At 32.0% G+C, this 26,975-nt stretch overlaps 1 long non-coding RNA gene across 1 annotated transcript; it reads right to left on the reverse strand.

The window, feature by feature from the left end:
• Window positions 1-3,332: 3,332 nt before the first annotated feature.
• LOC121120749 (uncharacterized) lies at window positions 3,333-25,601 on the reverse strand. The gene is made up of 2 exons (XR_011780691.1): window positions 25,230-25,601; window positions 3,333-4,194 (listed from the first exon to the last, which is right to left on the reverse strand). It is a non-coding gene; the product is annotated as an uncharacterized lncRNA (long non-coding RNA).
• Between the last annotated feature and the right edge of the window lie 1,374 nt (window positions 25,602-26,975).

The raw sequence follows: 26,975 nt of genomic DNA on the forward strand, positions 1-26,975 counted from the left end.
AACATCCAGTTCCCTCAATATGAGGAGTTTCAAAATTACTTATTTACGTAAGTATACCAAAATTGGGCGTTTTATATACTACTTCGGATACTGGAAATAACCGGATATAGTGAATTTTTCATCTGACTAATTGCAGTTTCCTACTCTCGGATTTGACAGTATATTCAAAATGAGAGTATGAAACATAACTACATAAATATATAAAACTGGTGTCCGCAGGTAGGAGGGAGAGGCTTTTGTCCATGTGAGCATTAATTAATTTATCAAAGTAAGGAAAAACATAGGAAAAAATATAAATGTAAACGAAACATTAACGACAATTTTGTTCACGCAACCTTTCCCATTTTCCCTGTAGTTATTAAATAATATTTATATTATATTGTAGTGTTGTACTTGTATCAGTCTTTATTCTGGACTGAAAACTGCAGTCCCATTCAGTTCAGTATCAGTCCAGCCCAGGTCAGCCTTGCCTATCCAGGGGCGTCTGCAGGATTATCTATTGCTTTTAGGACTGGATTTATTTTTGAAAAGAACTCGAAAAATTAAAATGTTTTAGAAAAAAATTTGAAATATTAAAATTTTTAAATGTTATTAATGGAAAATTAGAAAAAATTTGAGAAAAGATTCTGAAATCCATGGCCCTTCTCAAAAAATTTACAAAATAAAAAGTTTTTGGAAACAAAATTCAGAATTACATAGTTATTTACATAAAAATTAAATTGTTTGGAAAATAATGTGAAAAATTAAATTGTTTGGAAAATAATTTGAAAAATTAAATTGTTTGGAAAATAATTTGAAAAATTAAATTTTTTGAAAAAAAAAATTCAAATATTAAATATTTTTGAGGAAAATTTCACAAAAAGAAAGATATTACGAAAAATTGAATTTGTTGTACAAAAATTTCAAATATGAAATATTTTGGAGGAATATTTCATGAAAAAAAAAATTACAAATTTTTTCATCTGAAATCCACAGCTATTTTCTTCAAATGAAGGTCATAAACAGGTTACACAAGTCAAGGTTATGGAAATAGCTTTTGCCCTTCGAAACTCTGCACGTTTTTAGCAAATTGAGCCTCATTAAGAGCTAATTGATCAAGATTCTGGTTCATAACTTTATCTGTACCGATTCAAATAAACACAGGTTTTTGATTTGATACTTAAAAATATATATATTTTGTTTAGTACATCGTTGCCCTTTGAATGTCATTTTTACATCAAAAAGACTCCCATCAAATTTATTTTCTTAAACATTTTTATTTTACCAATTTTATTGACTTATCTTTGTAATAAAATTCACTCACCTGTATAGGTACTTTTCTTCAAATATATGTATTAAAGAAGGCATCAAGGTCATCCAAATTTAAACTTTTGCTTATGTAAGTAAAAAATATGCGTACTTGCAAATTTTGGTATGTATCAGTTGAATTGTTTGGCTTTGATACGCTAAAGAACAGACGGATTGGCGAAATGCTACAATTCATGTCAATACTGTTTTGTATTGTACTTTTGGAAACTTTATTACGGAATTATGATAAAAACTTATATAATATTTTTTGATAGACATTTTGTTTATCTAAATTTGGTATTTCACACAAAAATCTGTAGTGTGTACTTTACAGATTATTTATAAGCGAAAACAAATTTGCATATAAAAAATGTAAAATTTCAAAACTAATCTATAGACTAAAAGGAACATTTTGAGATCCTAAGGACCTCATATTTCTAACATTTAAAAAATAAGCTCCACCCTAGTCTACATAAACAGATGATTTTATTAAATCAGGATTAGTGTAAAAACCCAAAATTATATTTGTTTTAACGGGACATCCTGCATACCACATTGTTACCTTTATAGTAACACAACTAAAGATATGATGAATCCACATTTTCTCAGATCTTTACACGTAAATATTCGAGTAAATTTGGTGTACCCAAATTACAAATTAGACAGATGCTTGACACAAATTTTTTGAGTATTTTACCCTAAGTTCAGACCTGAATAAAATAGGTGCAGGATTGAGGTTACATTATCATTGATTACTCATCCCCAAACAATAAATTACCCAATATTAGAAAATACGTATTAGAAAATAATTATTTATTATTATTGAAATCGTATACTGTGTATGGCAACCTCTCATCCAAAAAGAAGCAGAAAAAATGCCCATATTCAGTTGATAGTAGTTAGCGAATTTCTATTAACTCAGGGATCAGGGATTTAGTGCAACGTATTTTCATATATTAGTAAATTTTTTTAACTCGCTGGACGGTTCTTAATTTGAATCAATGTTACTTTTTAAATACTTTTTCACAACAATTAGCAATTGTTTTTGTAAAAGAACAGAGGTTTTGCTCAATTCAGTCAAACTGTATCATCTTACCCAATACTCAAATTGTATATCATACTCACATTTAATAAAATGCCCTAATTTCCTTGATAGAACATCCTTTTAGACTGAAAAAAGCAAGAGTTTGATGTTATTATAAATACCCAAGAGTGCCGTTTTGTCATATAAATCCATTAATTTTAATTAAAAATGAGGATATTATGTCTATTATGTAGTTATGTATATTTGTGTGGCTACATTTTTAATGAATATTACACTACAATATTACAAAATCCTAAAATAATTTTCTCTAGTTGTCCCACAATTTAAGTGCCTATTACCAAACTGAGCCCGTATAAAAAAGAACCAAGACTGATAAAGATGAACTGTTGAAATGAAAGAACCAAGACCAATAGAACCGCTGAACCTGAACCGAGCACAACCTTGAAGATAGGACGGATCTTTGATCCAGATCCGAAGTATACGAACTTTTATAGGTCATATTTATAGTATAATAGTTGAAAAAGTACTCATGAAATTTGTGCCAAACACTTTAGAGACAGGTGATCTAATTGTTTCTTCAGTGAAACAACAACAAACGACCAACCATATTCTGTGGGATTGTAAAATCTTAGATGACACTGATAACGAAATTCGAAACCTCTTAGAAGAAATTTATAAATGTCAACTACATAAACAAGACTTTTTATAGACTTCGAAGAATGAATGACCAAGGTGCCATATTATCTATACGTTACAAACTGTCAACGAAAATAATATTACTGTAACAATGCCCATTTTGAAGTTGTATTATAATGTGTGAAACAAATTAGGTTGATTTTTAGTCCTTCAATATGGTTGTTTTAAACGTTGTATAATAATTTTTTTTTTTTACTAGGTTTTTTTAACTGATGATTTTAATTGTTTTCAGAACCTATTGTGTTCTTGAATTGTTGAATGTTAAATAAAATCGCATGCCTTATGCCCAAGAAAAAAAAAAAAATAACAAATGACCATATAATTTTATTATGTTTTACTGGAAATTATAATAATCAATTTTACTTTTTGCAAACACATTCACAATTTGGATAAGATATTAACTCATCAAGAGTATTCTTTTTATGAATTTCCTCGGAAGTCAATGAATTTGGTGTATATGTTCTTAGAAGATTTGCATTTCGTGTTTTTGTTTTAAATTTTCTATTGGATTGAGGCTTTATCAAGGGAGTGGTAGATTGTTCAGGAATAACAAAGGATAATTCTGGCTTGGATATTATAGGGATTGTAGACTTAGAATAGGATTTAGATCGAAGGAATGGATTTTTGATATTTTTGTTCACAATTGGAGATTTTGAGCTGATTGATGTTGAATCTGTTGGTTTGTTTAGTAGCAAAGGAATATTATCTATTCTGTCCAGTGTTTGAAATGTATTCGAAGAAGTGTATTGATTCGTGGATTCTGGAGTTGTGCTTTTTATTGATTTAATTAAAATTAAGGGACTGGGTTCTGGAGAAGTGTTATTTTTTGTAGAATCAACGTTCTTTTGTTTAGTAGATTTTTGATATTTATTGGATTGAAGGGATTTGTTTGGTAATTTATTTGAAATTGTATTTTGATTGTGTCCAAATATGACATTGGCAATCTCATTAAATCTTTTCTTGGGTGAAATATCGAATGAGTTATTGCAAAAGAAGCAAGTCTTTCCTTGTTTCGAGTATTTGAGAACATCTTGATGAAATTGTTGCTTTAGGACTCGAGACATTGATGACTCTTTCTGATGAGCTATTGTTCCTAATTCATTAAACATTGAGTGCTCCTTGGCCATTGTTACGAATAGTAAACATGGTACCATTAAAAAGATTACCTAGACAAAAGAAGCATAAAGAAAATGATCAGATATGTGGAAATGGTGAAAATCCTCAAGAAGGTAAAAAGTATAGGTTTGAAAACTTTTGAAAGATTTTGATTCTTCAAGATTTAGCATTTTGTAATACATAACTATTTTAGAAGTATAAGCAATCTTTCGAAACTTCTTTTAATTATTTCTCATAAATCAAATTTTTCTTTTAATTTTTTTGAATATTAGAAAATCTCGGAGAACATCAAAAAGTCGTCTAATATTTTATCTCCCATAAACAAATTAACAATTCAAAATAGCAGATATTGTCAACATACGTTGTGGACATGTATACCAAGAAAATCGTATGATAATTGAATTTGGAATGAGAAAATAATGGGTCCTTTTTTTTTGCTCAAAATATTACAAATTTATTTCCTCTCTGAAAAACATATTTTTGAAATAAAAGTTTGTTGTTTGAAAATTATTTAGAATATATATATCTAATTTATATATCAAATACGAATTTTAAGATGAATTCGAGTAGTTCAAAGAAGATCAATATCCGATTAGGGGAGTATATTAACAATATTTCCACCTTTTCAAAGTGGTCCTTAATGTTGTGTCGGTCCTTATTTAGGATTGAATACAACAGTCCCATCTAGGATCAGTCTTTTGTCCGGCCCAGTTCAGTCCTGCTTATCAGTTTTCAAACTGATAGAGTTCGGTTCTTAATGACATCAATCAACTATAATTCTTGTTTTGGAATCAGTTCTAATACTGACAGTCTTAAGGAGCAGTACCAAGGAATGATAGTACCAGTGCTAAGACGGGACTGGCATGATACAGCACTAAATTGAATTAAAAGTAAAGATAATTTTGGGACGGTTAATTAAAATTGAGTTTGAATTAGTATTGTGTGGGTCATCATTTAGGACTGAAGACTGCAGTCCCGTCTAAGGTCAGTTTCTGTCCGGCCAAGTTCAGTTCTGCATATCAGTTCAAGTACTGCTGACATTCTTAAAGAGGAGTACCAAGGACTGATGGGACCAGTCCGAAGACTGGACTGGGCCCCATAATTAAATACTAACACAACACTAGTTTGAATTAGAAGTAAAGATAATATTGGGACGGTTGTAAAAGTTAGTTAAAATGGAGTTTAAAATAGGTGTGTGTTAGTCCTTATTTAGGACTGAAGACTGCAGTCCCGTCTAGGTTCCGTCTCGGTCCGGTTCAGTTCAGTTCTACATATCAGTTCTTGTACTGAGAGTCCGAAGAACTTTCAGTCTTATGGAGAAATCCCAAGGACTGAGTTGACCGGCTATAAGACTATATATACACCGAATATACAAGGACTGAAGCAACACTAGTTTGAATTCGAAGTGAATATAAGTGCAGAACAGTTGGAACAGTTAATTAAAATCCAGGTTGAAATAGGGGCGTGTTAGTCCGTATTTAACACTGAAGACGGCAGTCCCGTCTAGTCCATTTTAAGTTTAGTATACTTCAGTGTCCTGTATATCATTTCTAAAACAAACTTATATAGTGTACACCTTGATGATGTTACTCAATTATATTGTTTGTTTGTTTGTTTTTAAATCAGTTTCAGTATTTAGAGTCCGAAGGACTGACTTACTTAAGGAGCAGTTCCAAGGACTGATGGCCTTAAGAAGCAGCTCCAATGACTGATAGGACCGGTTCTGAGACTGGAATGGACTGAGTAAGTAAGGACTGGCACAAAACAAGTGTTCTTTCTCACTAATACGTCTGAATGGTCAAAATACGGAGGAATAACTAAGGATAGCAGATTTCAACCAGTTTTATATCTCTATCATACTTGAACAAACCTTTAACATTGTTTCAATCCAACCAAACTCACTTACACTTAAAATACGACTAATTTACTTTTAAACTTGGCGGTTAAAAGATGTACTTAAAGGATTTCCACACTTGGCTGACTCGAAAACATAAAAAATAATACGTGTCATCTTTTCATAAAAAAATTGTTTATTTTTACTCTTTTTAAACCATGAATAATAATATACAATACATATTTTAAATTTTACTTATTTGTGTCCTAGTAGAAATCACATAGTGACGTATTTCTTAATAACCATTAAGTAATTACGATATAGAAATTGTAATTTGTGTTATTTTTTAATTTATGTTTTCATAGTTGAACTATAAAAAGACAAACTTGTACGTATGCATTTAAGGGTTATAGGAAAATTGCCCTCGAGAAAATTTCCAGTCATTTAATACTACTTTAAAACACATTTTATAAAATAAAATCCCATATGAAACATCAAAATTTTAGGCTTTTGTTGGAGAAACTAGACTATTTTTAGGCTATTTTGTTTAAACCATTGGTTCCCAACGAAGGGCGCACGCCCCACCAGTAGGGCATGGCAATATTTTGGCGGGGCATGCACAGGACGTGCTTTTTGAGATTACTATACTAAACCACATAAATCAATAAACTAACAAAAATGATAATGTGAACTTTAGTTTTGATTATCATGTTTATCAGAGAAAAGTTCCGATGACTTAAATAAATTTTGGTCCAGTTATGGAGCTAATAGATTTCTCTACGTAATATTTGTTTAATTGCTACATAATTTTACTCTGCAGTGACGTCATCACTACGATAATATACTACATACAAAGTGTAAAATATTCCGGGAAACATTTTTATCAGAGTTTTTGTATTATTATAGAAATAGCAATCCAACTCGGCAATTATGTAAATTCAATTATAACTATGAATAGCCTACTTTATTAATTAACTAATGATTTTATTTATTTCAGTAACAAACCCTATGCATAAAACGAGTATTACAAGTAAAAAAAAGTTCGTCAATATTCAGAAGAATATTTAAAATTTGGATTAATCCCTGCTATATATGATGATCAGTCACCTTTCTGCCTCTTATGCCAACAATGATTGACCAACGAATCAATGAAACCAGGTATTGTGTATGTAAATTCAGATTTAAATTACATTAAGTCTTTAAAGGAGAAGTTTACAAAAAAAAATCGACAACAAAGTCCTCTGTTAACTAAACAAACTGTTAGCGCCGGTCGTACTCTTGAGGCTAGTTATGAGATATCTTTACTCATTGCTAAATGTAGAAAAATTATACTAGAGGAGAGGATTTAATAAAACTATCAATATCAGTATTTCTCAAAACAGTCATGGAAAAAGATGGCAACGTTGTTAAAGACATGCCACTCAGTAACAATACTGTTACTAGAAGAATAGATGAAATGAGCGAAGATATTGAAACTTGTCGAAAAATTAAAATTTAGATATTTCTCACTCCAAATATATGAATCTACCCTGAGAGACAGGGAAGTTGCATTGTTAGCATATGCTAGATATATTGATGAAGGCGAATTTGCTAAAGAAATGCTATTCTGCAAATCATTAGAAACCACCACTTCTGCTGCTAATATATATGGTAAACTAGCTAATTACTTAGACGCCAATAATACACCTATGGAAAACATAATATCTTGTGCGACAGATAGTGCTCCTGTTATGATGGGAAAGAAAAAGGCTGTCTTAAATGGATGAAAGATGATAATTCAGAAATTATTCTTGTTCACTGTGTTATTCATAGAGAGAACTTGGTGGCCAAAAATATTACTCCTCCTCTTAATGAGGTACTACGCTCAGTTATAAAATGTATTAATGCTATCAAAGCTAATGCAAAATGTGAGTGTCGATTCTAGCTATTTTGTGGAAATGAAAATGCGGACTATTTGAGACTTTTACTTCACACTGAAAGGCATTCAAAGGGGAATTGCTTGAAAAGATTCATGGTTTTTATATGAAATTATTAGTGTCTGTTTAAGCGACAAGCCTGAAATGAACCAGCTGCTAACCGTTGATGGTAAATCATTTGTGAGTTATTTGACTGATATTTTTGAGAAATTGAATATGTTGAATAAACAACTTCAAGGATCAAATAGAACTCTTGTGGATGCAAAGAAAAATATATTTAGTTTTGTTACATTTATTGAGGTATGTCAAGAAAAAATTTATCACAAACTTTTTGACCAGTTTCATCGGCTAAAAAAATGTGAAGTGATTGAAAATGCTTTACTTTTCATTTTGAATCATTTGAAAATAATTGCCTCTGATTTTAAACAACGATTTTCTGATTTAAAACAAATTGAATTTCCATCATAGGTGATGCAGCCAATGCTAGTGAATATATCTGATGTTTCGATGCAGTACCAAGAAGAACTCTTGGAAATACAGAATGACGAATCAGTTAAAACTTTATTTAATATAAAAAGAGAGATGACATGGCTTTGTCATGAGACAGAAACCAAATACCCACATTCAACCAACTTTGCAAGAAAATTGTTGTTACCCTGTCCATCTTCATATTTAGCTGAATGTGGCTTTAGTGCTGTCAATGATTTGCTATTGAAAAAAATCAACTGGGTATCACTAAACCAGGAAACTTGAGAATTAAGTTAACTAAATTGGAGCCTGATATAAAATATCTCTCTCGTAGACATGATGCACAAGGATTTCACTAACCTAACCTACATCTTTAGGTGGGCTCAATTTTTGTTTTTTATTAGTTCAATAATTAAAATGACCATAGTATTATACAATAAATTTCAGTCAAATATTTCTCTACTTCTGATTTCAGTTCTTTATTATATGTTTGGAATCTTTATTTATTTAACCGCTCTATCGTTTTATATTTTTCTCTTCATGGATGCTTATTCTTTGGAATTTTCTTTAGAAACAAGTTAATGGTTTTTTTAAGCTTCCTTCCCGTGAATAACAGTTAATTTTTAAACACCGTAAATCAACATTTCAGAAATGCATTGGCGGGGGCATGGGTTAAAATCGGTTAGGAAAGGTTGCGATAACGACGTGTTCACTATATAAATATATTTCTTCAATCAACAATTTGAACAATGCCTGTTTGTTAAATGATGTAATCACACATATCCTTGATTGAAACTTTATTTTCCCCAATCTAAATCAGGGGTCAGCAACCTATGGCAATAGTGGCATTGCACGCACGCAGATGCATATTGACTGGAAAGCGCAATTTTTTACATATTTCCGTAGTTTGTGTGTGTGTTTTTTTTTTTTTACAGTTATTGCTGATAGAGGCACACTTGCGATAACGACGTGTTCACTATACAAATATATTTCTTCAATCAACAATTTGAACAATGCCTGTTTGTTAAATAATGTAATCACACATATCCTTGATTGAAACTTTATTTTAATATATGAGACGGAAAAAAAATCGATTCATTGAGTTAGATTGAATAAAAATGGGTCTACAATCTAAGACCAGAAAAAAACGGTCCAGGTCTGAGTCCGTTGTCTGGACCGAAAAATCAGTCTAGAAAAATCACTTAAGACCAAATCAAAAAAATAAAAAAAAAAATTCGGTGCTGGACCTAGTTTCAACACTAATAAATATTATATTTCTTCATGAAATAATTTGAACAATGCATTAAAAAAAAAATAAAATGTAGCGTACGTTTGTTAAATAGTGTACATCACTCTTCAGCTTCAAAGCCATTTCATCATCCACAATCTGCATGATCCTTATTCTTTATTTGGGAATTTTACTCAGATAAGTAAGCATAAAATCGTACCTAGATCCTTGAATGGGATTCCATTTGAGTTGTTGTTTATTACGTAGAAAAAGGAATTATTTATTAAGATTCCCCGTTTCTCTGGAAGCGCGTCCACTCTGTATATTTCAATAAATGACGCAATAAATAACTATCTACTTATGAGAATCGCGTACTCAAGCAATATGTAATATGTGTTGTGTACAAGTTATAACTGGAATAAGCAAATTGTATAAGTTACAATTTCTTCGTCTTAATTGATTAATGATTTAATTACATCATTGATCATTCTAATTGTCAGTGACGTCATTAAATTTTTTTTTTATTACGGGGCGAGGGGCCGAAAGTTTATGAAGCCCCTAAATTTTTTTGTCATATCTTATGGTTCTAGGACAATTGGCAATTTTTTTTTTTGATGAAGGTCTATTTGCCTAATGGTATTTCGGCGAATGACAATTTGCAGATCGACATTTCGCCGAAGGACCAATTGGAACATTTGAACGAAAAATGAAAAAAAAAAAAACTATATACAATGATGTAAATCCTGTCTGTGTTTTTAGCAGGCCCGTTAATTTGTAATTGGTAATATAAAAAAGGATTTTTATCTTCTGTAACAGTTGTCATTATTATTTGATTCCTGAGTAGTGTACATCCTTTCCTAAATAGATTCAATTATATTCAACCCCTATTTGAACGTTCGTGTGTGCTCATAAAAGACCCAGAGGAACCCTGAGGATTTGTTGCAGATTATAATAGCAAGTTTTTTTTGGACTTAGAGTAGAATTGGGGATCGACGTTAGAGTACTTTTAGTGCCTCTCCCCCCTCACAAGACTATTTCCAACAACTTTTTAGATAACTCTCTGGACAGTATGGTATGAATTACCGAGATCTTTTGCATGGACCCTTATGGACTTGACGGGATTGACCTGGGATGTTTTCTTTAACTCCTCCGGGTCCAGTTTGGCCTATGGTTCCTTCTTCCTCTCCAACGTTTCGAAGTTGCTGACGTCGTAGACGGTGGTCCCATCTACTTGGAGGGCACAACTTTTATTCAAGTTTTTTATAATACTTAATAATTTCCTCAATACAAGCCCTACAGCCTTGCAGGCCTTGACTATGCATTCATACTCGAGCTTGGTTAACTCCTTCTTGATGGAAGCCTCTAGAGACTAGACACTCCTGTGCTGAGTAGCCCAAATCCTCTACTCCAGACGTGACTAGATAGAGTAGTTCGCGTCTGGAGAGGAGAGTGACTAGATTTTGAGATCCCAAAGGTCTAGAAATTTGTCTCTCAGGAAGGTCTGGGTCTTTTCTGGAGTGAAAACAAAGCTGTCCCCGAACTTTTCGCTGCCCCAAGATAGCACCTTCTTATTCGACGTAAGCATCTGAATTCCGTTCCTTCATCTCCACAAAAATGGGATGGCAGGCTTTGGCTGTGTTCCCACTACGCCCAAGACCATATTTGGGGCAAATAGGTCCCTCACACGATAAACAGTGCTACGGATGCAACTGATCTCCTTGGATATGGCCATGGGGCACACACGGCTTAAGAGAAGCTTTAAAATTTAACTCCTTTGTTGCTCCATTTTATTATTTCGCGTTTGTTTTATTTTTAATTGAGTCAAAATTTTACATAAGGAATTTTGAGTCACAAAAACTACCTTTCACCAAGTTTGAAGACAATCAATGAATTAATTTCCAATTTCTTAAAGATTAAATTGAGTCTACCTCTATATAGCATCAACTCTGTAGTAATTTTGTAGGGATTTCGACTACATATTTCTTTGATTTAATTCAAATATTACTTCAAATCATTGGCATTAAATTAGTATTCAATTCATGGGTTAAGATTTTTTTATTTCTTAAAGCCAATTGTTAAAGTTTCATCAAGGTCTATGGGGAAATGTTCCTTTTTATGTTGTAAAATTAACGACCTTGAGCAACCAAGATGCCGATTTCTTGAATTAGTATGGAATATATGATGTCAGTAAAAGCGCTCTGTTGAAAAAAAAAAAGGTTCTCAACGCAGAATGTATGTACTAAGATAAAAAACAAATTAAATGCGTAAATCATGACTCACAACTCAATTACATATTAAGCGTTTTCATTGACGTCACAAATGAACAAAATGATATATTTTTCTAAATTCGTCCTACTTTTCTCTTTTCTAATAGATTTAAAACAAAGCTAATTGTAATTACCTATTCATTTAATTTCATAGGGATTTTTATTAACTATTCCATTAATTTTATTCAAGAGGTAATAGTCACATCTATCTAGCATCTGTTGGTAGTTACTTACTAAAGTTACACCCATTTTGAACGCGCTGTTTTTACGTTACAGTCGTTTGGGTGAGTTGATGTATGTTTAAGTTATTAACAATTTAGCGTTGTGGATAACTTTTTGTAGTTGCAATCTGAACAATGTTTATCTATCATTGTTCTTTAATTATTAAGGAGAGAACATTTTACATGTACAGTGTGCGGCAGCGAATCGTGCAGTATTTGATTCCCGTGTACAATTTCACCCAGATTTTTGAAAATAAAAGAGGCAGGTAATTGAAATTTTTATTTGTTTATATGGATGTCATTAGCTATATCAGTTCTCAAAATGGCCTCCCTTGGCCACCAGATCCTGGGGCAGAAGACCAAGCAAGTCTTTCTCACAAAGTCCTTGTTCATGTTATTTCCCTACTTCACCACGAAGACGAGCCTCTCCGAGTAGCCGACGATCCTGACAATTTCTGCCACCTTGATATAGGCGTCGAGCAAGTCGGACATCCTTTTTCTTTGAACCTCCATCGTCGCTCTCGATCGTCATACGAATGTTGTTTTAAAAAAATGTTGTAATTAGATTATAGAATTAGTTCATGTAACTTAAAATAGTTTAAAATAAGGGATAGGAACTCTAAACAAGTTTAAATCCTACTGCATGATTCGTTACCGGACACTATATAAAGTACATTTGCTCATGAATGAAGGATTTGTTGAGGAGGTGTAAATCCTTGTTGGAGTAAGAAGTAATCCTTGGCATTGTCCTTGCTTGATACGGAGTGGGATTCCCGTTTATTTACGTTCCCCCATAACTACTTGTGGCTAATCTAATGAAGCATCCTCACAGCTAAGCTGCTCTGCTCCCAAACCCACTTTCAAATTGTCAAAGTTAATACGTCATTTTTTTTATTTTTTAGGGCATAACAGTAGATCATATTGTCGACAACTCTATGTATGTATATTGTCTATATATTATTTTTTATGACTTATTTCTAGACACATTTTGGATGTTTTTCATTATTTTTGTAGTATAAAAGAGATAATAATACACATTATTTATACTTTAGAATGCATTTTCAAATTCCGTACTTACGAGTCTGATTGTCTACATTTTTAGCACAAGGTCTTCCCTATTGAATGACAAATTGATAAATTATGACCTTTCCTCATTATATATCACGGTGTTACCTCGCTAACACAGAAATACTCTATGTATTTTGTTGTCAGCTGTCGATTCCCTCTTCTCCCTTGATACGTCATGGCTATTTCATAATGTATTCTTCTTCTTAAATACACTAAGTAAAAAGTTATTCGATACTTTTCCAAATTTACAAATGAACAGAAATACAATTTCTTGTTGATCCCTCGTCGTTTATATAATACAGGTGTGTGTGTCTAAAACCGAACACTCCTAAATTTTACGCCATGCACATATTCGTTATTTTATTGAGTTGAAACCGGTTTATAATTCGAGACAAGAGTCTTGACTAGTTATAAACAAAACTCTAGCAAAATCTAAATAGCTACAGTAAACAAGAGGCGATAATATGGAGATGGTTGGATGAAATGGTTGCATCCGTGAAAAAGTATGTCGAGGACAAGAGGTAAGGTCACCGTCAGCGGCCTCTCCAGGGAATTCAACGACAGCAGAAGGACCATGGACCGGCCAGTTAAGAAAGATCTTGGCCTTAAGGTCTACAAGAGAACCCCTCGTCAAGCCTGCAATCCTGTAGACAAAGAAAAACGCATAAAAATGCTCAAAAACAAAACAAATGTACACTGAATGTGATTGTATGCTCTTTCTTCTTTTTTTTCTCTAACCAGTAGTCTTAAAATAGATTTGTTGGATACGAATTAGTTTTTATGAAGCCGAGAACAGTGATAAACTATTATTCAAACAATTCCATAGTTGAAAGAATTGACCAACTACCAACTGATTTTGCCCTTACACTGTTTGTTTTTTTAATAAGAGGTCCTAAGTTGGATTGCCAACCCTCCCTAGAAAAACAGAATCGTCCTATATTTAGGGAAAAAAGCACTTGTCCCGTATTGAGCTGAAACCGGACACACTTTGTCCTTTAATACAATTAGTTTTAAGAAAATGGTCAGTAATATGACACTTGAAAATGAATGAATTGAGTCACAAATACGTTTATTATTTGGCATGACTTATCAGTAAAAATGTAACCCTAATCCTGAGTCTGTTTTATTAAGGTCTGAACTTAGGGTAAAATACTTATAAATTTGAGAGAAGTATCCGTGTAATTTGAGTTTTTGATTTGGATGCAATAGTATGGTTAACCATAATTTACCAGAGTATTTTGGTCTAAAGATACGAACCCATCTGGATCCTAGTATATAGTGTCAGATGATTTTGATGGTAAAAACTTGTCTAAATACTCATTTTTCGAGGTTATGCGTAAGTTAGAATGTATTGTCGTGTTGTTTTTTTTTTCAGCAATTGTCATTTAATAAACAATTCTTTATTTTCAACTCTTTGACCACAATGGATGCTGAAAGCAAAAGTATGGCCATTATAAACATAGTTAATTCTCGAATAAATATCAAAACCATCATGAACACCCCAAAGGAGGGCAAAAAAATTGTTCAAGGAGACGGGCACTTTGTCCAGGAAGCCATGTTAGGGAAGAAACAGAAGTGTGAGGATGTGTCTCTCATCAAGGCATTGTCTAACAAGATACGGAAGAAATCTTGCCACTCCATTAGGAAGATGGTCAAGGAGTAATTTTGAAAGGGAGAACTCAAAGAGAGATTGTCAAATGAAAGCCTAGAACTCTATTATGTACTTTATAATCTATAGCCTTATAAATTACAGCAAAAACAGCTCTTGTCTGAGGTCATAAAAAAGAAGGAAATTAAAATAATGAGAATATTAATTGACTGGTTCTTGAGTAACCAGGATATCATTATCCTTTTCTCTTACGGGAAATTTTGTGATGTCAGCAGAAAATTGAACAGCCAAAATGAGAGGAAACTCTGAAAGAGTGCATCTGACGTCAATCCAAGCGACAAGGTGAACCAGTCAGTCTTTATTGAGGTCTGAAGACTGCATTTTCAGTCTCATTCTGGTGTAGGTGAGTACTGCATGATGACACACAGTTTTATTTATTATTTTTTAAATCAGTTCTACTACTGATAGTCCAAAGGACGGACATTCTTAAGGGCCTGCCCCAAGAACGATAGGATAGTTCCTAGGACTAAACTTTACTGACACAACACTAGAAATCAGAGCCAAGCCTCAATTTTGATCTGGCTACGGTTGCATCAAATGGGTCGATTCTCAAGTTTTTTCGGATTCCTAATGGAGTAAAGATCAACAGCAAAGTTTATTTTGACTTTCTAAATACTTAAGTGAAGCCCTGGATCGAATCTGCATACCAAAAATCAGGGCTATTACTATTGTTTATTATTATTTTATTTTTTTGAGCTTTTTAACAATTTTTGGACAATTTTTACAGAAGGTTTTTGGATGACTTTTATTCGAGATGCCAAATTTGATTTTATCCTTCAAAAACAGAAAATATCATGGATTTATAAAAAGTCACGGGACACGATCACGATAGTATTATAACCCTTTTTAAAGATACTAGAGTAGGTTTCCCCAGCGTTTTTATGTGTATGAGTATACTAATATATAATAGGCATGATATAGGCAACCTTCTTTCATGGGATGAAGAAGTAGTAGCTTTATTCTGGGTCAAACGCCGAACTTGCAATCTTACAGCCGCTTCTCTGAGCATCAAGAAAACCCCCTAATATCCCAAAATACACACCAGTTCTCAGGCTGTACAGGTGAGGTACTTGGCCAAAATATAGTTTAAACTCTACTGCTTCCGAGTTTCTAGGCACCAAAGAACACTTTTAATATGCTGTAATATACCCCCAGCCCATGGGTTGTGCAAGTGAAGTACTGGGACGGTGGCAAGTTAAATTTCTCCGTCGCCCATTCCTGAGTATGAAGGAACCCTTATAATATCCCAAAATACACTCCGACTCTCAGATTGTGCAGGTGAAGTACTGGGCCTCAAAGCAGTTTAAACTGCACCCCTACCGCATTTCTAAGCACCTAGAACCACTTTTAGTTTCCCAGAATACACCCCCACTCACGGGTTGTGAGCTGCTGATCCCTCATGTAGATTATATTTTCCCCCACCGGTTCCCTGAGCATCAAAGATCCCTTATCATATCAAAATACACTCCGGCCCATAGGTTGTACAGGTGAAGTCTATTTAAAGGCTGCCATGTCCTTGAAGACCAAAAAATTGTGACCGGAATCATTCCTAGAGCCTTAAGAACTTACATGAAAAATTTTAGGAAAATCCACTCCTTTCACACACTCAAAAATACACAAACACACACCAGCATTCACATTTACACTCTAAAAATATGTTTTTATATTTCCTAAACCAATGAAGGAGGTCTTGCAGACGTCATTTGGTAAAATATGACTTAATAGCAATAATAATTTCATCATTATTATATGCAGTTCATCAAGTGTGTTTCATTTTAACAGATCACGTATTGATTTGTTCTACGTACATCAATAGTCCATACACTGGGTTTATGATAGACTTTAAAGGTTCAAAGTTGAATATTATTTTTGAACCTTTTTATATTATCTGAACATTTAAAAAAAAAAATGTGTATCTATTTTTATACTAATGAATTCTTTGACGTCTGATACAATAGAAAACACACCCCTACGAAAACTGGATCTCAGTTATATAACAAACGTTTAAAATAGGAAGACCCCTATTAACTCTAATTTTAATATTTACATAACAAAATCGCTTTCATGTTAATCCGTTCAGTGTCTTATCGCTATCTTTGGAGTCATTCTAAACATTTATGTGACAGAGTCCTTGATTCATTTATATAATAATATAGATTATGAATCTGTAAATTGTCAAACACGTCTACAGGATTATATTTTTGGAGAAAAGGCGTAATTTTTGGAATTTTATTACAAAAAAATCAATTTTTTTTGGAAAAATGTTTCAAATATCAATTTTTTTAGGAAAAAAGTTTCGTTCATCCATTGCTATTTACAAAAAAAATCCGAAATCCACAGCTATACACAAAAAAATTCAAATATTAATTTTTCCGGAAAAAGTTTCAAAATCTATTGCTATTTACAAAAAAAAAAAAAAAATTGGAAAAAAAAATTCGAATATTAATTAGTTTCAAAAATCTATTGCTATTTACAACAAAAATAATTTTTGAAAAAAACTTTAAAAAATCCATACCTATCCGCAAAAAAATTAAATTTTTTAGAAAAAATTTCAAATATTCAATTTTTTGGAAAAAAATTTCGTTCATCTATTGCTATTTACAAAAAAATTCCGAAATCCACAGCTATACACAAAAAATTTCAAATATTAATTTTTGACACAAAAATTTCCCAAAAATCATAGCTATTTACTAAGAAATACATTTTTTGAAAAAAATGTAATAAATCGACAGCTATTCACAAAAAATTGGGGGGGCAGCTACAGCACCTCAAGCCGAACCCCTGCGGACGCCCCTGATTGTAGACATTTAAAAAATTCCCAAATGATGAGTATAGATATGAATGTGAAATATGAATGTTACAGTCAGACCTGGTTTAACGGCCACATGTTTTAAGTGTCTCATGGCACTAAGGAGCCATATCCAGGTTCCAGATTTAGAATAGATATTAAATAGGTCAACTACACTAAGGTGTTTTTTTTTTTTTTTTTTTTTTTCCAAATTCCCTTGCTTGACAGCTTAATACAGGTTCGACTGTGATATATATTTTTTAACATCTTATACTGCAAATTCAAGTCGAGCCTCAAGTCTTTTTTCACAAGTTCAAGTCCATAAATATTTTTATGGTGTCTTCAGATTTCTTTAGAGTTTATTTTAAGTCAATAATTTCAAAAATACATAACTATTCGCAAAAAATAATTAAAAAAATATATATGTTAAATATTGATGTATTGGCCCTTATTTAAGATGGAGAACCGTAGTCCCATCCAGTCCAGTCAAACATATTGAACTTTAAAAAAGGAAAAATGAATCCCTCATGATTTCATTGATGGTTTTTTTTCTCTCTTTTTAAATTATTTTGGTATATAACATAATACATTATATAAATAATTAAAAATTTAATATTTGTTCGTTTAATCATATGTACATCATAATGAAAAAATGAATACTTTTGAAAGATAAGTGCAATGCTCTTAATCGTAATATAATACAGGGTTGATGCCACTGTAAATAAGCAGAACAGCAACGACATTTGCAAAAGCAAAAGAAAGTTACACACATTACACGGGCAAACGATAAAGTAGCGTCTTGAAAAAATATTAATAAAACAAGACATCTACTCAAGGCAACAGATGCGTTTTGCCGTTTTGGTTTAATAGTTTTGTAGTGGGATACGGTCCCCTAATACCCTCCCGTAGTCACGGCACAGATTGTTTATAATGATAGACATGTGATTTGATTAGTTTGAAGACTTTGTTCTCAATTGTTCCATGTATAACAACCATTGTCAGATTGTGAAAGAAACATTTTCACAATATTTGTTTTTTATTTAGAATACATTTATCAATTTGTCACGTCCAGTCTTAAAATAACATTTTATTTGAAACCTCAATTGAATAGTGCGTGTTCTGTTCCTAATCTCGTACCTATTAAGATGAGGATTCTTTTTTTTTTTTAAATTGAGTAATAATTGTGGTTTATATATTACTTGACTTCCTTTTTATAATCAGAGAGATAAAGATTTGATCAACTGAATAGTGTAGTCCATGCATATAATGTAATTTATTGTAGCTTTTTGAAGGTTTTCATCGTCCATATCACGTTGAGAATTAAGATCTCATGCGTGGATAAAATACTATGCAGTCTTCCAACAAACTAAGTGATGTTTGCTACGGAAGTCTTGCATACCCCGTAGAGTATTCCATATTTGCTAGGGTTAATTAAGCGTTGTTTTTTTTAATAATCTAAGTTATATCCTATGCTGACAAATATTCTTGTTTATTCGTCAATTTCAATTGAGAAAACGAATATGTTCGTCGAATCTATCTAAAAATTTTAAAAATTTAATTTCAAATGTAACATTTTTATGGAAAAAATTTCCAAATTGTATTTCAAATACTAATTTTTTTGGAAAAAAAAAACAATCATCATAGTTTTTCAATTATACTTTTTTTATGAAAAATATTCAAAAATTATTTTTTTTTGTGATTAGGTAAGGATTTTTTAAAATCATTTATAAAAAAATAATTTTTTTGTCAATAGCTAATGATTTTTGAAAATTTCTAAAATTTAGTTTCACATTTTAAATTTTTTTAGAATTTTATTGGAAAAAAAAATTCCAAAATTCATAGCTATTCACAAAAAAACTCAAAAATCCATAGCTATACAAAAAAAATTATTTATATTTGGAAAAAAATTTCAAATATTAAATTTTTCCCTAATGACCATTTAATGAGAAAGGAGATCTTAATTGTCATCCGGACCATAAATTTTTTTAGTAAAAAGCAAAAATTCCTGGAAATGAGGGAGCTACAGCCCCTCCAGCCCACCCCCTGTTTAGTCTTCCAAAATGCCTAACATGAGTAATGCTGATGTCACGTGAACAACGCTCTTTAATAAAGAATTTGCACAAAGCTTACATTTGAATATATATTATGTACAAATGTGCAATGAGAAAATGAAGGAACCCTACCAAGTATAATTGATTCTAGACCATGATTATTACAATATTTATTCCGTCAACAAGGATTCCCATTACGTAATTTATAAATAATTGTATTAACTTATTTATACAATATATCCTTAATCAAAAAGGAAAAGTAAAATGGTTTCTAATATAATTTCTTACGGAAAAATAAGACAAGCTCACATAACCTCGTAAGATTTTTAACAATAATTCTCTATCGATCAAACTTCAATATACATATTTTTACACAGATGTTTACAAATGAAAGGACATGCAAATAACAGTGATTAGCGTAAAATAAGTAAACAATTTTACAGCTGGCAACAAAATGAAGGGTTAATATTTAAGCTTCTGAGCTCACAACTGTGAGGTCTATCAAACTGTTATGTATATTTGTACATAAACAAAGATAGAAGATGAAATCCCCGCCCTCTTTGGGTCGTTCTGGAACCAAATATGTTCTTCATATCGATTTTTTTTTGTAACATCCGGACAAAACTCATTCATTCAGTCTAAGTTGAGCAAAATGAAAGAGCTATACTCGGAGCTACTGGAGATTCAGTTCGCAGAGGAGTAACGGGGATGCACCGTAGTTTTGTGTCTAATGAATAATCAAAGACAAATTAGCAACTGTGATATCTGTAACACCACTGGACCAACAATGCGTAACATCCAGGTAACCACCCTGGGTGTGGCTGCAAGACTTTGCACACTACCAGGTATTCAACAAGTCTCTTGCCTGGGCTGAGGAGAACTGTTACAACCTCGTGACGAAGGACCTGTGCCCTCCAGCAGCTCTGATCTTAATCTGATGGATTGTTTTGTAAGGGCTACCTTGAGGAACACACTAATAGACGTCCTCACACAACTAAGGCAAATCTGTGGCTACCATCAAAGTGCACATCGCATTTATGCCCAGTGACCTCAACATCAACGCTTTATCTCCCTTAAGAGCCTATATCAAAGCCTTGATTGAGAATGAGGGCAATTATATCAAGTAAGGCTCAACACATTACCTACAGTAACTTGATTTTTATTTGAAATAAAAATATATAAATTACGGATTTTATGTAGTTTTTTATAAATATGAGAGAGGGTGCGGAAAAAAAGGCCTAAAATCCCTTGTTAGTCGTTAGCCAATTTTTCCAAACATTGATATTTACTTTTCCAAAATTGATCACAGCTTAACAAGAGCTAATACTAATTTAACCAATCAACGTTCAGAACACTGATTAGGGGAAAGAAGCATACATATCAACAGCTGACAAAATATAAAGTGTGAGATAAGACCGTGTTGTATATCAAACTTTAATGTATGAAAGCACAGATGTTTGCAACTGAAAAAACATCATGTCCTTAACTTTAGTATATCTGGGTAACTTTCATCCCAAAAGAAACAAGGGAAAATAGTCCCAAAATCAGTTAGTAGAAGTAAGCCAATTCGTTTCCAACTATAGGTATAGTTTAATGAATGACGCCCTCATTTTATCTCAAATTTTAAACTCTATGAGAACGCCGAATTTATGTCAAACTATTAAAACAACTCTGTGACATATTTTTCTAGTGATATAAACTTTGCTTGAAGCTGGAATTTTGTACATTTCATAATTTTTTCAGTTATCATTATCGTTTCAATTCCAATTCATTTTTGCTAAGATACTAGCGCAGTGCACCTGCAGATAAGTCGTGTCGGGCGTTAAACAATCCCATAGTATTATTACTCAAATAATTGTTCATAACTGTTGTGTCTTGACGAGGTTGAGGAGACACAAGCTATTTAAAGGTGGAGAGATCTAGGACGACCGAGAGAAGTGAGGAGAAGGAAAGGGGTGGAGGAATAATACAACGGTTATTTATAAGAACATCTGTATTCTTATTAATACAATAACCTACTCTGGTACATAAATAAAATACACGACTATTTATACTTAAAACGAGGTAAAAGACTGCACTTTACATATATATATATATACAAGAAAATAAAAGAAGAGAACAAGGGGGAAAGAATCACGAATACATTACAACAACGTATCAAGAGCTAAGTCGAATTAAACCAGGCTTGGACCTGTTCATCTGTTCATTTCTGATGATTTCCATTTGATCTGGCGCTTTTTCTAAGCGAAGCGGTAACCATGTGATACATTTAGGAACACATTAAGTTGGCTAAGGCTAACTTTTTAGGTTTTAATACTTTAATTTTATAATACAACATAGAGGGCGCTTCAAAAATTGTTATTTTCGATCCTCAATGTATTTTACGTATGATTATTTTTTTTTCTATATGGAACTCTTCACTTTTTTTTAACAGTATAGGATTATTTTATACAAGATCTGGAGTGATTGATGTATAAATAACTATATTTCTTCTTGTTTTGGTCAACTAACTTTTAGCTATAAAAAATTTACCTAGCTTTTGCTCTGCGTAAGCACTCTATGTATTTTAATCTTTATGTTCAGAACACTGGTAAGTGGAAAAGAAACATAATTATAGACATGTGTCTATAATTTATATATTCGGTGCGTTATTTGAGCTTCAATTTGCTCTTAATTTATAGAATTATCTTGAAATAATGATATCATCGAGTGGTTTCTTTAAGAACTGGCTAAATAAAGAAGAATAGTATTACCCTGTTCCGAAATGATTGATTCAGGTTTGTTTGAAGGAAAAGGAGAAGAGTTAGCCACAAAATTCCACCAGCATCAATTTCCTTATGAATTTTATTGTGGAAAAACATTCCAAAGTTATTCAGAGACTAAATAGCTAATCCCTACATACCGCATGTTTCTCTATTCGTCGCTGAACATGGAGACTCCAAATTTTCGCTCCTACATTTTGATACACGTTCCCGGGAGACAAGGATGAACAACAACATCGCCCAGGTCAAGGACCTGGTAAAGAACAAACCCTGATTGAGCATTCAAGAGGTCTCAACGGACCTTTACCTACCACCAACAGCTGTTTTTAGAATCCTGAGTGATTATCTCCGCTTCAAAATCCTCCTCAGCATATGGGTACCCCATCATTCTCTCCCTCAAGCCAACAAGGATGAACGGGAGAAGTGCTACAGGCCCTAATTACGCTCTTCCAGGACGACGAGAAACATTTTTTGGAGTCCCACCTGTTTTTACAGGACAAGATCTGGTTCTTCTGGGACAAGACCTGGTTCTTCTGGGACAGGAGTGAACGGAGGGTTGTCTGGGGGGGGGACCCCAAGAAACAAGCAATCCTTCTACTGCTCGTTCAAAACAGACAACAAGAAAGACGATTACCTTGACATTTATTAAACTTACATAACTTCTTTTCTTACTGGGGTAGTTTCAATCATTTTGGAATAACCTAGAATGACAGAAATTGAGTACGGTCACCAATTTGCAGCTATCAAGTAATAGTCAAGGGTTTGATCCCAAACTGGAATCAAGCGTGAAGCTTTTGATGCTCAAGTTATAATCAACAGGTATATCATAGAGTTTGTGTGTGTTTGTGTCCTTTATGGGTGCCGACATTTTGCAAGGGTGCCTTTTTTAAACATGGTCAGGCTAAGACAGTTTCCCAATTTTCAAGGGCCGTCTCGTAAAACATAAACTGTTTTTTGGACCTCAAGGAGACTATATAAGAGGTTAAGTTATAAAGGAAAAAGTGGCTGCCGTCTGAAAATACAACTATACGAATAGAACAAAATTCTAGATTTACTCAAAATCAAAAAATTTTGGGCAAAAAAAATCAAATGGGTAAAAATGGCAGTCCCATTTTATTTTTTCAGGTTCCAAAAAAAGGATTTCCAAAAGAATATTAAATTAGTAGATAAAATAAAGTTTGTAGAAATTTGTCTGGTAATTCATTTCTATATAAGTTTGACACTTAAAAATTGATGTTTAACTGAAATATCTATCATTCTCTGAATAATTTTTAAATTTTTGTCATTTATTTTTTTCTCTTTTTTTTTTTTTTTTTCAAACGTCAATTTTCAATTTTTAGGGGAAAATGTCACAAAAAGATGCATTTTGTTCATCAAATTTTAAACTACGATTATCATATAGAGTTTTTTCAATTTCCAGAACATTTTCTAACATAACTTTTGCAATATTTGCAAAAATGAACTAGTTATCAAGGGTTATTTTGTCGACAACATATTCTCCATTACTTTTTTGTTTTTGCATGTACAAGATTTTTTTTGGTAGGTTTATGTTCTTCTTTATAATTCCAATAAATGCTACTTAATATTTTTGTTGTTGTAAAATTAGTACAAAAAGTTTTTGCAATTTTCTTCGCGAATTTTGATTTGGTAATTTTTTGGCAAAAATAAAAAATGGACTTCTCATCTACACAAACATTTTCATGCAAATACGTTGGTATGCAATTTGAAGTTTATAAAACCTTTTTTTTAATACATAATAATACATATCAACATGATATAATAATACATGAGTCAACTAGAAATGACGCTTGAAATACTTTTTCTCAAAAAAGTGTGGGATAGATTTGTATTTTTCAACTTATTATCTTCCATTTATTTTTATTAATTATTTTGATTAGCCCTACAGAGGCCCCGTTATTCCTTCTTAAAGATTGTAAAAATTTACGTTCACAATATAAAAAAAAACATATGGTGTCCCTGATTTAATTTTCTTGTAACATATTTGGTGCGTCAACATACAATCAATATTGAACATAAATGAAGATAAGGGAAAATAGTGGACATTAACTAGGTCTACTGTATTAATGTCATATTTTTGATAACGTAATAGTACTATCTTCGCAAGTCGATGCTAGGATTTAAAAATAAGGAGCCGCTAATCTTCTTATATTTACCAAATTTGGAAATCTTTACATATTTAAGGAACTTTTAGAGGGAATTTTTTTTTAAATATATTATTATAAAATAAAAATATTAAACACTGTCAATGTGATTTCCCACTCCCTCTTTAGCCCGAGCAACGCGGGTTAAACCTTTGCTAGTATATAAAGGTATATTACAAAAAATCAAATTCAATATTTTCCTTTTAAACTGAGTCAAGTTCCGATTATTTAAATTTTAAAGTATTGAAACCCGGATTAAAAATCAAGTAAATACACGATTAAGATTAAATTTTACAAGTATCTTACATTATAGGTATTTCCCATTCAATTTTTTCCTTTTAAACTTGTTTTATCTGATAGATAATAGTTAAAAAAACCTTTTGATACCAAAATAATATCTCTATCTTCAATATTAGGGAAGTTATTTCCAAGTTAACCTCGGAATATCATCGTTTTTTCCTATAGTATATGGATGTTATAACCTACAACAAGATCTAATATGATATTTGAATAAAACAACATAACTTTCTTAAACATCAAGAGAATTGAATGAAATTTTCAGGAATTACAGAATACAGTATTGTGAAAAATAATTTACTCTTATATACCTTCAATTGAAGAATAAAAATAATAATATGACAAAATACTTACATATTGCGCAGCAATAATGTTTGATTGTACCAATATCGGGTTATAATTTATGTATTTAGGATCAATTGTTTGCAATGAAACGTTACAAAATACTAGATATATTAACAAATTAACGTCCATTATTTCTTCTATTTGATCCGTAATACTTCCTTTGTAGTTTTGAAGGCCATCTTGAGGTGACTTATTTTCCAAGAAACGGTAAAATATTATTTTTTTTACACATTTTTGACGTCAAATTGACCCTCGTCCCCCATTTAACTAATGAAAATCCAGCATTTTTATGGGGATCCCCCAAACACTTCTAGACTTCCATGCACGCCTATTACAAGTTTTTTTCGCACCGTATTTGCACCATACATTTTGTAAAACACCAAGTACATATAAAATATATATCTCCTCCCAAATGATAAGGCCCCCTCCCTTACTGATTAAAAGCATGCCTTTATTCATAAAAAAAAGACTATTCAAAGTTCAAACAATATTTTACAAGTAACAGGTAAATTATCAAATATGACGGACGTGTACACGTAATGACGTGTTAGAGCAATATGAATTTTTTTAATAGGAACTATGTGTATTCAACACTCAACAATTTCTGTCTTTCAACATGAGTTAGTTATTGTTTGTAATTGAGAAAATTACCCCAAAATTTTAATTCAATTATACCCACCGCCATAAAATTATATGGCGGTGTGTACTGACTAATGTCATCAGGGGCGTAAAAAAGGCGTGGGCTGGAGGGGATGAATATAAAAAATAATAAGGAACTTTTTCTTTTACTAGAAAATTTAATATTTGAAATTTTTATTTAAAATATTTAATATTAAAACTTTTTTTGGATAAAAATTAATTTTTTGTGAAAAGCTGTGGAGTTTTGAAAAAAAAATGTACAGCTTTAATTTTTTTTGAGAATAGCTGTGATTTTTGAAGAAAAAAAAACACATCAAAAATTTAACTTTTTGAGAACAGCTATGGTTTTAAAATTTTTTACAAAAAAATTTAATGTATGTTATCTAATTTTTCAAATTTTTTTCCCCAAATATTTAATTTTCGGGTTTGTTTTTCAAAAAAGTCCCAAAAACCTAGCCCCCCCCCCCTCAAAATATAATTATGTGGACGCCGCTGGTCATAAACTACATCATGATTGAAGGAAACGACACTTTGGGGACTCAAATTTGATATTTTGTACAACATAAAAGGACAAATTTCCAATAAACCTAGATAAAACTCAATGAAATGGCTTTATGATTAAGATAAAATTTAACATCTGCATTGAATACTACTTGATACCAATGATAACACTGAATCCCAGTGATATGTACTAAAAATCCCTATAATGTGGTGAGATTTTTACAATTAAAATTATTTTTTGATCAATTATGGACGAAAAAAGTTGGGTAATTAGTGAAAAATATCTTATTACTTCCATATTAATAGTTAATTTGTATCTATCTATGTACCACACGGAAGTAAGATTGTATAACGATACAATAAAATATTTATCATACATTTTAGGGTAATATCTACAGAGTGACACATAAGTCTTAGGACAACTTCAACAGCAATGAAAGTACACAAATATTTATTTCTCGAAACATATTTTTACACCATTACAATCAGCGGGAAATTTACTTTGAAACGAGTGCCAGTTCATTCCACATGGCCACCATTTGCGGCAACTCCAGCTCTCATACGCTTCAGAACTGCTTTACACGCTATACGGATGGTCTTCTCCGACATCGTCTA

The sequence above is a fragment of the Lepeophtheirus salmonis genome, chromosome 6 (genome assembly GCF_016086655.4).
Source record: "Lepeophtheirus salmonis chromosome 6, UVic_Lsal_1.4, whole genome shotgun sequence".
Classification (NCBI taxonomy): Eukaryota; Metazoa; Arthropoda; class Copepoda; order Siphonostomatoida; family Caligidae; genus Lepeophtheirus; species Lepeophtheirus salmonis.